This window comes from Melospiza georgiana, chromosome 7 (genome assembly GCF_028018845.1).
Source record: "Melospiza georgiana isolate bMelGeo1 chromosome 7, bMelGeo1.pri, whole genome shotgun sequence".
NCBI classification, from domain to species: Eukaryota; Metazoa; Chordata; class Aves; order Passeriformes; family Passerellidae; genus Melospiza; species Melospiza georgiana.
Window position 1 is genome coordinate 14,054,886 of NC_080436.1, and position 13,244 is coordinate 14,068,129.

The following is a 13,244-nucleotide window of genomic DNA, read 5'->3' on the forward strand; positions in this document are numbered from 1 at the left end:
TGGTTTGCTTTTAACTGAAGCTCTGCAGTTTCTTCAAAAGCCATGAGTTACAAACGAATCTGCAATACTTTGTGACTCCTTGTCCTTTCCTTCAGACAAAAGGCCCTTTCAAACCATTGTGGAACAGTCACTGATTTTCATGTGGTCATTCAAGAAAAGGATAGCGATTGGCCTTCATAATAGGCCTTTCAGTACTCTCTCAAGTGGTTTGCTGGCTGAAAAAAAAAGCCTATGGCAGTGTACTGTGTCCAGTATTTAAATTAATGATGAATCTAATCTCCCAAGTGTTGGAAAGGTAAGAGTTCAAATGGCAAAGAAGCCTCACCTGTTTGTGAATACCAGTGTGCTGCTGATCAGAGTTTGGGACAGATTTTGGCCTGTGTGAACTGGTGCAGTTTTATTTGATTTTCTTTGACTGAAGGTCTGTTCTATTTTATTTTTTTTAAGTGGTAACTTAAGCCTGGTGTTGCCATGAACTGTGTTTCTGAGAGGGTTGATGCTGTTTTGTGTCCTGGGTGGAGCTGAGCAATGTTATCTGTTTGTGCTATGCATAGTCAAGCGAACTGTGAGTATGATTTCTTGGATGGTGACTATCCTTGAAGGTTGTGGGTGTGTTTTGAGTTGGCATTCAAGGAGCTGCTGCCACTGTTGTGTTGACAGCTCAGTCTCATGGAGTTATCTTTCTGTGCTGGTGAAGTCAACTTGCCTGGCAGCATTTCAAAATAAACGCCTTACGTTTGGGGTAGGTCGAGTGGTGTTTGTTGGCCCAACCTTGTGTAAAATGTGTGCAAGAATTTATGGTGCTTGACTGAGTCTTACCTGGAACACTACCAAAAGATATTGTTGGTGAGATATTTCCAAATCAGCATAGCCCTTCAGGATCCTGGCTAATTTTCTTAAAAATGTGTGCAGTTCTTGCCCTGAAGGTTCAACGCTGGAGTGTGTGCCTGAATGCTACTGTGGCACCTGGCTTTCATCACTGCAGGAGAGTGGTTCATAGTGGCAGATCAAGACTTCAGACTTTCTTGTTGGTTAGGTACAATTTCCACCAAAGAGTATTTGGGCTCTGGATGACTTGAAGCTCAAGCACATACTCATATGGGTGTTTCAGACTAAATTACTTAGTAATGCATAAAACCAGCAGTGTCCTACACACATCCAGTTTGTGGCTTCCTCTTCTGCACTACACTTAAGTTATTCCCTTTTAGTATCTAAATTACAGTGCTGTCTATGGTTCTCTACATAAAATTAAAAGCAATAAAACCATTGCACATGCAGTTTGGGTGTGGTGGCACTTCTCAGTTGGGACGAGTTCAGAAGCTGTGGTTTATGGTAGCAGCGGAAAACCTACAAGTCCCAAAATGTCATCACTCTGGGACTTCTCCTTTCTGTGTTGCTGAGGGAATAACTGTCTTATGCAGTGATCCTAGCCTGTGTAGATTTTGACTTAGTGATCTTTAGTACAAGGTCTGAATGAAGTGGTGTCTTTTCTCTGTTTCTGTTTTCCATTAATAACTCAGTTTTGGCTAGAAATTGTTTTGAGTTGGCCAGTTTGTTCAGGTGCTGTCATGGCATTGTGCTTTGGTGTTAGAATTGGAGCTTGTTGTCCTTGTGCTGGGTTTGTTGGAGTGAGGGATGGTGTTGGGAAAGGCTGCACAGCTCTAAGGTGCAGACAAGGCTTCATCATCTGCTCCCACAGCTGCAGAGGTCTCCCATGAGCTGCATGCACTTTGTTAGTAGGATGAAAGAAGGAAACCTACTTCTCATTAAAGTTCTTGAGCATTTCTTCCTCTTCAGTAACCAAATTATGTTGTATACAAACACAGTGGAGGCCAAAAAGGACTGGATAATTCATCTGGCCAGCAGAAAGGCAGGCAAGTCTGAAATGTAAGGAAGGAGCAGGAGAAGGAAGTCAAAGCGTCAGATGTGTGCTGTCAGGTGTAGAGAGCTCTAGTGCAGGTGGGGCAAGAAGTGCCCTGAAGAAGTGTGAGGCAAATACAGATGAACTAGGGCAGCTGCTATGTAAGTAAAGTGCCTGTAGGCTTGTGAAGAGATCAGAAGGTGGTAGTTGGAAGAAACCCTGGTGGGGAGGAAGATTGGGCTTTTTGAAACAAGATGATCCAAATTTTGTGCTATTGGGTCTGCATCACAGCATGGCTGGTAGCCTCACAAATTTTTCATGTTGTGAAAGACACAAGCCCTTCATGTCTGAAACAGGTGCAGTCTACATCCTCTGTAGCCGAGTTTCTGGGAAAGAGATATTTCAAATTAAGGTCCTGTCAGACCTCTACATGTATTGGCAGTTTTGCAGCACTTTGATGTGAGTAGGAGTTTGGTTCTACGTCCTTAGCCATAGCCAAGAATATGACATGAGAGCCAGCCATGGAGCAGGCTGCAGCAGTTCCACTGAGTGCTCAGTCCTGAAACTTCTGACTGTTCTGTCAGAGGGTTCAGAGTCCACAGGGTGTTTCAGGATGAAGGGTACTCTATAATTAGAAATGATGTACTTTATTTTGTAGTAAAGAGAGTGAGTAAGCCTACAAAGCTAAGGAAGTTCTGAGCAAGGAAAGCTGTTTGGATGTGGATACCATCCCTGGAGGTGTTCAAGGCCAGTTTGGGTGAGGCTCTGGGCAACCTGATGTAGTGATTTACGTTGTTACCCCCATGGCTTGAGGGTTGGAACTATGTGGTCTTTAAGGTCCCTTCCAACCCAAACCATTCTGTGATTCCATGATTTGGCAGTCTGGGAAGTCACTCTGCTCTTGCATAACCTGGCATGGGATGGTCATGTATGTAAATTCATCCATTGCACTGCCATGAGGACAACAAGGATTGCAATGAAGATGACTGAAAGGGAACCTCATCAATGTGTATAAATATCTAAAGGGAGAGTCCCCAGAGGATGGAACAGGCTCTTCTTGGTGGTGCCTAGCAATAGGATGGGAGGCAATGGGCAGGAACTGTATGGGACACTCCACCTGAACGTGAGGAAGAACTTCTTTACTGTGCAGTGACTGAGCACTGGAACAGATTGCCCAGAGAGGGTGTGGAGTCTCTTTCACTGGAGATACTCAAGAACCATCCAGACCTAATCCTGTGCAGTGTGCTCTAGGATGGCCCTGCTTGAAAAGGGAGGTTGGAGCAGATGACCCACGGTGGTCCCTTCTGACCAAACCCATTCTGTGATCTCTTGACAAATAATGTTGGGTTTCTGGTTTTTTTTTGCTTCTGGAATGAGGTCGACATATTGGCATTTTAACACCTGATTCCCCTCTCTGAAGTCAACCCAAGTATACAACCATGATTATTTTGTGCATTACCTACCAGATGAGGAAATGTTAGAAATTTTTAATTGCTGTCCTGGTGTTGGATTTCCAGAGATGTTGAATGAAGGATGTTAATATTGCAGTTGTGTACAGTCAGGTCCTCTAAACATCAGCCTGTAAATGAGTGATGGTGCCTTGCAAAGCTTATTAGTGAGAACTGCTAAAAAGCAAAACATGATTTCTTAAGCTGTAACAAGGGACTTCTTAAAGGAAAGAGGGATCATCTTGTAGTTGCAAGGTCTATAAAACTGCAAAAGGGTTAGTCATTAGCATTGTTGCCCCATATTAAAAGCATGCAGCAATGTAAACTCATTAGTTAAACTGAATAGCACACTTTCAAACTTCTGTTCACTATTTTAAGTTAATGATATCTTCTTCCATCTAGAGAGCAGCTTAGCCTCATATTAGAGATTTCTGTGAATTAAAAAAGAAAAACCTCAGGATTGCTGCTACTGATGACAAAAACCAGACGTTTTGTACTATGGTATAGTACCTATTCTGGGCTGAACTTGACCTACCAGGCTGTGCATCCTCACTGAGCTGCTGTGTAGTCAGAGCCCAGCTCTGCAGAAGTGGTTCAATAGAAGGAAATGGTCAGACATGTGATAGCAAGGGCAGTTTTTCTGCAGTGCCAAAAGACGTGGGCAAGGACAGCTGAGTTTGAGATGTCAGTCTGTGAGGTGGGAGTGTGGTGAGGGTGCTTCCCCATGTATGGGAGCGGGGCTGCTGCAGAGCTGCGTTCCCTCTCCAGGCCTCTGGGCAGCGTGGGGACCACAGGAGCTGCTGCCAGCTGGCAGCTGGGCTGCTTTGCAAGGGCTGCTGCTGAATGTGCTGGTTTTGGTGGATTTTGTCTTTAAACAAATTTGGTACCAGACTCCGTAAAAGGCTTTGCCTTTTGCTCGTTTGGGATTTTTTCTGGGCGGGACCTCAGGGACTCTTATGTGCTACAGTTTTGGACATTTTCAGTTTCCAGTACTGATCACAGAGCTGTGGGAAGGAATCTGCTGTTATTTGAAATTGAAAATACAGCAGATGGACTCCTTAAGAAACAGGCCATAAATCATTAACTGTGTGTTAATACAAAGCTAGAAAGGTATCTGTTCGTAGATTACAGTTTAACACCCCCTACTTCCAAAAAATAACCACAGAAGGTTCCACCTTAATGTAAGGAAGAACTTCTTAACTGTAGGAGTGACTGTGCACTGGAACAGGTTTCCCAGAGAGATATTCAATATACCTGGAAATATTCAGTAACTGTGTGGATGAAATCCTGTGCAATGGGCTCTGGGATGGCCCTGCCTGAGCAGGGATGTTGGTCCAGATAAGCTACTGCTGTCCCATCCAACCTTACCAGATCTGGGACTCTGTGAAAAAATATGATCATCTCACTCTTATTTTGCAATTCGCTCATTCTGCTTTTAATGCTCAGCTTCTACAGTGTGCTGTATTCCTGAACATAATCCAGGAGTTGCTTGTCTGGCTTTTCAAGGTCACTGACTTAGGTAATTCACTAGAAGAAATGTACTTATATCCTAGGGTGACTGAGAAAATTTTAGTATTTAATATATTGGTGAACACGAGGTGGTCAGGCAGTGTGTGTGTTTGGAATCTGCAGCTTACATGTGAAAGCTTCAGTTTTTCATACTGAGGACCAGAGTTATGGGTGATGTTGAGCAGAGCCCCCACCTTGCAGGTCCAGCTGTGGAAGCCAGGAGATCTTGGAAACAAGAAAGATAGATTGTAGTTACTGTATGCCACTCCCCTCTTCTACTGAAGTGGCAACTATCTTGGGAAATAAAATGGAAAAATAAATAACATCAACGTACTATAACTTCGCAAAGCTAAAACATACAGAAGGCTGATAATTCACAAAGCAGAGGTTGGGCTAGAGATAGTAGCTTGCATGGCCTGCATGTAATGTTTTTCATGCAACTTTCTGTCATTAAATGGGATGTTATTTTTTTTAGTGGACCGTAAAATATTCAGACCACGTCCTGTTGGCAAGTGGTTATTACTGGAATAAACTTTACTCTTGGTATCTCAAAGGCACTTGGAGTGGAGGTGCCAAGTCATAGATCAGTTGCTGAGTCTCAGTGTCAGCAGTAAATGCATGTTTGTTCCTAGGAAAGTAAATGCAGACATGAATTCAGAGTAAATGATCCATATAGAAGATGCTAGCCAAGAATGACATGAGAGCCAGCCATGGAGCAGGCTGCAGCAATGAACTGAGGCAAACTCCCATTTGCTTTAACAAAGGGTTTATCTGAGTTCCCTGAAGGGATTCCAGATTTGCACCAGCTAGCAGAATAGAAAACCACACTGTGTTTGTGCTTTATTTTACCCGTGTTCCTCCATGACTAAAATACTGACACAAGCATTTCAGCTGAAGCCCAGGCTGAAATAATTTAAATCATCAGGAAACAGTCTAAGTTCCAGCGTGAGAAACTTGCTTAAAAACTTTGGGTGTTATTTTGTTATTTGTATGTCATTCCCATGAAAAGGCTGCTTTGACGACCAAATTACTGTTTCATGGAAACCTTCTGTCTCAGGGCTGTGAGAGCTCTGTGTTTTCCTTTGTGATGTGAAATACCACATGGGAATGAGATCTCATTTGCACTCATGGCTGAGTCTGACCAAGATCCCCTGGGTAATTTTGCTTCTCCTTCCTATTAAAGCTTCAAAAGAGGCTAGAGTTATATTTACGTTTGTAAATTGATTTCATCCTGCATTTTTGTTTATTATGATCCCACTCTTAGAATCTGAATGCACAAGAGTATTTCTCCATTCTAGGTGGAGAAGGATTGGAGTTTTATATAAGAAGGCCTATGTCTAGCCTCTGTGCTGTACAAATATTCTTTGTGATTGTGTTCAGCTCTTGTAGGACTGTCAGGATGGAGAGAAGTGTGAAACTGCTTAGGTGATGGCAGTCTGGGAGTTCTTAACCCTCCTCCTGTCCACTCACCAAGGCCAGGACAATGGAGTGAAGTGAAATTGGACTTGAGGATCCATTGCTGCTGCCATGCTGGGCCCTGGCACTGTGCTTTCTTTCTGAGCAGGATGCAGTACCTGCTGCAGTGGGTGATGCAGTGTGTACATCCTTCTGCTGGGCTACCTCCTGGGGGAGATTCTCAGGAGCTCCTGTTCTTTGAACCTCACCCACTTACCCCGTTACAAAGGCACACTCAGCACGTGATGTTGTGTTGACAAACAGTTCTACTTTTCACAGTCATGGTGTGATGTTTTTTCAGAAGCCCAGCAATGGTGGCAGTAGACCAAGTTCCCTGAAGCCCCCTTATGTCTGTGTCCCAGTGTAACTTTCAGGGGATATCTTTAGATGTAGTCTCTTGGGGCTTTTTGGTGATTTTAGTACTTATTTGTTGGTACCTTTGATATTGGATGCTGCACAGTAAAACCCAGTCTCAGCTGGATGTCTGTATGAGGAAAAGTTGAAACCTGTTCCGCAGGATTGAGCTTTTTAATGCCCTCCCAAAACCTGCATCCTCTATGTCTTAAGCAAACATCTGCTATAGCTGGGCTGTCTTGCTTTTGGTACTGATCTCACTGTCTTACCTGTGAGACTGAGGTGCTGTCTGCTGAATGGTAGCATAAACTCAATATCCACAGCCTTGATGGATCCACCCACCACACATTGGTTGTGTGCAGTAGTCACCCTTTCTCTCCTAAAATAACCCCTCATTCACTTTAAAGCATATGCACTCAGACATATTTTCTCTGCCACCGCTTTTTTGAATAGGCAAATAATATAAACTTTTTTTAAAAACATCATTTGCATACCTTCCTTTCTCAGAATATTATTATGTCTTGAAATGTTTGTACAAAAATATATAGATTGACTTTGCTATTAAGAAAGAGCCTACTTTTGTTTTGGAGCAGTTTGAAAAATTTTGTTATAAAATGCTAAATAAAAACCATTTGACAGAGTGGGGGCACAGCTGATTTTGCTAGTGTGCAAAGTAAGAAGTATTGCTTCCTTCAGAAGCTTCTCTCCTTCTTTGGGAGGCTGAAGACTGATTACATGGAGGATGTGCCAGTTTGAAAATAGTGCTGATTGCACTTGCATGGAAAATGAGTTACTTCAGCTGTTGTTCATTGCAGAAGCTGTAAAATGTTTGATTCTTCTGGTGTGCTTTTCTGACCAGAAAATAACATTGCAGATTTCTTTTTTCAATTTAGTTATACTTTTTATCATCAACATTTGGTTGTGTTCTGTGTAAATGAATACTCAAATTTACATGGATCCATGGTGATATTTCTAATAAATCCATGGATGTTATTTTTAATTTCTTACTAGTCTGAGACCCAGTATTTTTGAGTTCCCAAGCCTTGGTAAGGGGAAGCTCTCCTGGCAGACTGACCTTGCAAAAGTGGCAAGTAAAACTCACAGTGGACTCCCAAGTGACAGCAAAATTCATTTCAGAAGGAGGCAATTTTCATACTAAGGCATGGAGAGTCCACAGATTGTACAGAATATTTTCCTCACTCTTTTTGGAATCTTGTGGCCCCTAGAATGTAGAGAAATGGAGATCCCCTAGCTCCTCTAGGCATTGAACACATCCTGCTTCATCAGGGTATCAGCAATTGTCTTAACTAGGGCTTTCCAGGTTTGTGGTGTTGCTTGGTTACCATAATTCCCACAAGTCTCAAATAAAGAAATTAAGGCAAATGTAAAAAAATAAATCCACCTGGTTTCTATTTATGGGCAAGGCTACTGTACAGTTGCAAACAAAACAGAATTATAAATCCTCTAAAGCTTCTGTAATGGTCATTTTTTTCCTCAAGTGTTCTACTAGGCTACTCCCAAAGGCTTTCTGTTTGAAATATGTTTTATATTGGACAATTTCTAGGATTCAGCACAAACTCATCATGTTCAGAAGCTGGAATCTTGACAAATTATGGCTTGTGTCATAGCCAGTCTTGGTAAGTCCAGCTGGGATACCTTTTTGTGCATCCTTAGATCAGGGCAGGGAACAGCGTGCAAATCATAGCCTGGAATATGTTAGGGAGTATTTTCTTTAGTAATGATGATAATGAACTAACATAAACATTCAGCTGAGGATGTCATGTCATTTTTTTAGTGTTTCCAAATGTAGTTTCAGAAGTCCTCACCTGCCCTTAAGGGGAATAATTTTGGCGTTGTGGGCTCATGTGTTTCAGGGAAAATTCTCATCTTAATTTCAGTTAGCTGTTCTTGACAAAGTACACAGACACTCTGAGAACTTGGTTATAGCATATATGTCTAAGTAGCTATTCTGCTGCTGTCCCTGCTCCACCAAAGAGTTCTGCAAAATGGAAAGGTATTGTTTTTTTATCACTTCCAGGCTGAGATAAATAACAACTCTTAAGACAGTCATTCTATTGCTGTGTAACAAATGAGTTTAGGTTGCTTTTCATGAAGTTAACTCCCAAAATAAGACATTTTTGGGAAATTGTGGATTAGCTTCTTAGTGAAGAGAGCTTTCCATAAATCTGCTAGGGTCATAGACAGTGTACCTGGTTATGGTACAGTTGGTTACAGAAACCCTCTTAGTTTCTGAGAGTGGAGAAAACTAAAATAAATTGAGGTATCTGTGAGTCAGAGATTGAGGAAAGATAAACACATCCAAGTAAAGCATTCCCAGCTGTGGAAAAAAAGCTATCCCCATCTATCAGAAGTATGGTATGTATTTGAAGCAGACAACAGTTCTTGTAGGAAGTAGAACTTGTAAGGATTGCACTATGTTAATTGTCCGAGCATTTGTGCTTCACTGGGACCTAGAACTTGGTCCTCTAACCATTTTGGGCTTCCAATGGGTCCAGTTCTTCTAACAGTGGAGAGATTTCTCATCTGGTGAGGTACTAGGTGTTCAGTGGTGTGGTGTTGGATTTCTAGTGTTATCTGGCTCATCTGTGTGTGTGTGTGTTGTGGATCTGTTCTGGCTCCAGTACTGTCAGGAGGAATTGGATTAGGCTTGTAATGCTTTGGGAGTAAATTGTTGACTGATGTTACATTAGGAGGAATAAAAGACTGAAATAATGAGAGATCACTGGTAGGAGAATCAAGGTGCTTGCAGATATCCTATCATTTGCCCAGCTGTGATATCATTGTCTGATATCACTGAATATCACAACTGTCTCACTGAACAGAAATCTGGTGTAGGATGAGAGGTGATCCAGTCCTGAAGCTTTAATTTGGTTGTTTCCCAATCCTAATGTCAACAGATTTTTTTGCTGTACAATCTCTGGCAAATGCCAAATGAGGATGGTTTTAGACAGAAGGCCCTCGTGCTGCTTTACAATATTATACATCTTTTGTTGCAGTAAGAAGTGCATGGTGTAAATGTTGATATGAATTGTCCTCTGAAGGCTGGATCCTGCCGAATGTGCTTGGCACTGCATGCCCTGGCCAGGGTTAGAAACTGCAGTGCACAAAATGGAGCATCTTGGGTTAAAGGCAGGCAGAGTTCAGCTTTGGAAGTTGTCGTTACTGACTGACTGACACTGACAGGATCTTACACTGTGTTGAAGTGTAGCAGTGGCAGACAAGGAGAATCCCTGATTGGCTACATCAGAGCTTGCAAGGGTTGAGGGTAGATGTCTTAAGGTCTGACTGTCAAAGAAAGTGAGGTTTGCTTTCCATGTGCTAAGCAGCTATATTGGCAGTTAGGGAAATGTGACTCACTAGCTAGGCCAGAAGCAAAACCCAGAAAAGGGCCAAAAACCCCAAGTGCCATAGTCATCAACAAAATCTCACTTTTTTGTGTGTGGACCAGCCGACTGTAAATAGCCTTTGCAGTCATTCATAGCACATTCAGAAGATCACCTGCCTTGTGCTGACTTTCTTCTCACCTAGATGTTCCATCAGTGGCCTCACCAAAGAAATATACTGAAGTAAAAGCTAGCTGTCTATAGTCCACGTGTCTATGTTTCCTTGTGTTATCACCATTCATCCCAGCTCAATATGCCTCTGATTCCACTATAAATTTGGCTTTTAATATTTTTTAAAAATAAGCAAAAAATCAACCCAAACCAGAAGCCAAACAAACTGTTCTTAACAGACTCTGACAACTTTCAGTTAATTGCAGTGCTGCTATAGTCACTATGTACGATATGGGATATGTTTAGCACAGTATTTTGCACAGGTGTGCCAATCCTGTTTGTGCAGGAAATTTACTTGGGAATGGAGGGATTGCAGGCTGTGCTTGCTGTTAGGGTCTAGAAGGCTCATGGGTCTACAGTGGAATTAGAAGAGTGCAATGTTAGAGTTTTTGAGCTCTTCTGTGTGAAGGGCGTGTTGTGAAATCCTAGGTTAAGGCTGCAGTCAGGGTTAGACATCAGAAGAAAAGGGGCCAAAGGCCTTGTTTTACTATCCTGAAGGGTAAAGATTCCTGTAGGATGAGGACTCCAATCTAGAGTGTCATATAGCTCATGTTCTGCTTTGATTGTGCTATTTAGGTTCATTAAGGGCTGTGCCACAATGAATAGCTGTTCTGATCTAGATTTAAACTTCGTGTCCCGTTCTTCTATTGTCACATATCACATTAATGCTAGGATTAGGGAACTGCCGAAAGAGTCACAGCTCAAGATGGGGAGGGATTAAAATGCTTGGGTTATTTGTATGTCCTGCAGGGCTGTAGCACTGTGATGAGCACTGATTCCTGGCAGGTGTTTGGGCTTATGTTGGTTTTGGTGCCGTTGTTTGTCACCGAGCTCTGCTGGATGTGCAGTTTGGTGATGTGATACCTGTAGCTCTGCTTTTTCCCTCTCCTACTCTGCAGTGGAGGACAATGTGCTGAAGGTTCTGTGAGGGGGTATCATGTAATCTCCATGCACATGGCTTTCATCAGCCATGGATCTGCCACAGAGGAATATGGGCCAGTGTTTTTCAGCCTGCATTCTAAGGCCTGCAGAGTAACAGGATGCCTTCCTATTCCAACATCTTTTCATTCTTTGAGAATAAAAGTCACTTCAAGAATTGACCTTTCATTATAATGGAAAATTACTTGAACATTTGCATGTTAAGCAACAGTATTATCTGTGATGATACATAAGTCAAATAGCTTCCTTTTAACTGTTGTACCTTTACTCGTGATTTCCTTTCTCCGCCCTTGAGTCATTTTTTCCCGCATACTGTTTGATAACATGTCATGGACCATTGAGTAAAGACAAAGTGGTGATTTAAGAGAGGTGATCAAACTGTGGAAAGATGTCCTATAGAATGAATTAATTTTTTCAAGGTAATATATCTCATTTGGTTGGGAAGAACAAGTCTTTACTGTTAACTGTAAAATGGGGAGGGTTTAGAATTGTGCATATAGTGTGCTGTTGGTATCTGCTTTGTTACTTTACAGCGATGCAAAAGGAGAACTTTGGACTTCAATTTTTTTCTTATGTTCCTTTGTGTTTTAAAATAATTTTTAATAATACCTCTCAAGGGGCAATAATTATAATTTGAGCTTGAATAATTTCATACCTGTGACCATATTTCTTGACCACATCAATAAATGGGATTCTGATATTATCTGTCACTTTCTTCTTCAAATCTTGTCAAGTTCCAAAGGACAAAAATTATCAAAAGAACTCACTGGAGGAAAAAACAATTTTTTAAAGTTATAAAGCTCTTCCCATTTGACTTTTTCAGGTTTTAGTTTTCCAGTGAAGTTGGAGATGATTCTCCTATGTAGCCTGGGTTGAAAAAGATCCAAACTGGGGTTTAGCAGGAGATGTGATGCAGGGGAAAAAAATTGCTAGGATGCCTCAGTGCAATAATATCTGTGATTTGATTTGCTGTGTTTAAATCCTAAAAATACTTCCTGCAGACTATAGGCAGTACTGGAAGGAGTTAAATGTCTGGGTGTTGGCATAAGAAGTGCAGTAGCTATGAGGAATGTTTCTGTCTTCTCTGCTGTGATTCAGGTGCTCACTGGACAAAATGGATGAGTTCTCAGCCCTTCTTTGTGTCCCTTTGAGAGAACAGCCAAATCTTGCCCTTGCTTGCCCTGAAGACAAAACTCCCGGTAGGGCCATCACATAGGCCTCTTCCCCAGTGCTTGGTTGGGGTATTCTGCCCAAAGACAAGGAATTTGGTATGCCTCCCTCACCAGGTTTCCAAGCCCTCTCTTCATCTCATGGATCTGTGCCTGTTGTGTAGATTCCAGCACCCAGAAATGCTCTTTAACACTGACATGTGTGACTACTTGTATTTCTTCATTGAAGCATCACATTTTAAATTGCTCTATTCATTCCTTTGATTTTGAACATAACTGTGACTCAGCAAGCCATGCAGAAATGTGTGTTAAGATGGTAATGGACTTTGGGACATAAGCTGAGAGAGTCTTTGTTGTGGGAGCCTTTGCCAGGTGAAGTGCTTCAGGGAACATCTGGCTGTTTTGGATGCAGAAGCAATTAAGAGCTTTCTGCCTTGCTTTAAACTAAAACCTGTGATGCTGACAAGACTTTTGCAGTCTAAAACTTGTTTTGGCCTTGGCAAAATATGTAGTTTCAATAAGGATAAAATGAATTAAATATGACAGCAGTCACACATTTCTAGTCTGTACACAGAGTAGTATTTTGTAGTACAGAAGGAAAAATTTGTCTGTAAAGACAGTCCAGTCGTAGTGGCTTAGGAGAGGCTGATTTCAGCAATCAGGATGTTCAGAAACGTTGCAATATTCTTTTAGGATTAGCTGAGGGACTGCTAAACAGATCTTATTCCAAAACAAACAAGGACCAGTGTGCCACTCACTTAACAGCTGCCAAAGAGGAATAATTTCTATCTGGCATGCATGGTAAGCCATAGACCATGACTGCCTTGTCCTCACAACTACACCAGAGAATACAAAACTTAACTGCTTCCCTGCACTGATGAAATTGGGAGACGAGTTTCCACTCATCCATGTATGGACGTAAATAGGCACTCAG

The 13,244-nt window shown here is 41.9% G+C and overlaps 1 protein-coding gene across 4 annotated transcripts in view; it reads left to right on the forward strand.

Annotated features, from left to right (window-relative positions):
- SPATS2L (spermatogenesis associated serine rich 2 like) overlaps nt 1-13,244 on the forward strand; it is a 128,288-nt gene that overhangs the window by 56,835 nt on the left and 58,209 nt on the right. The gene's annotated exons all lie outside the window — the stretch shown is intronic.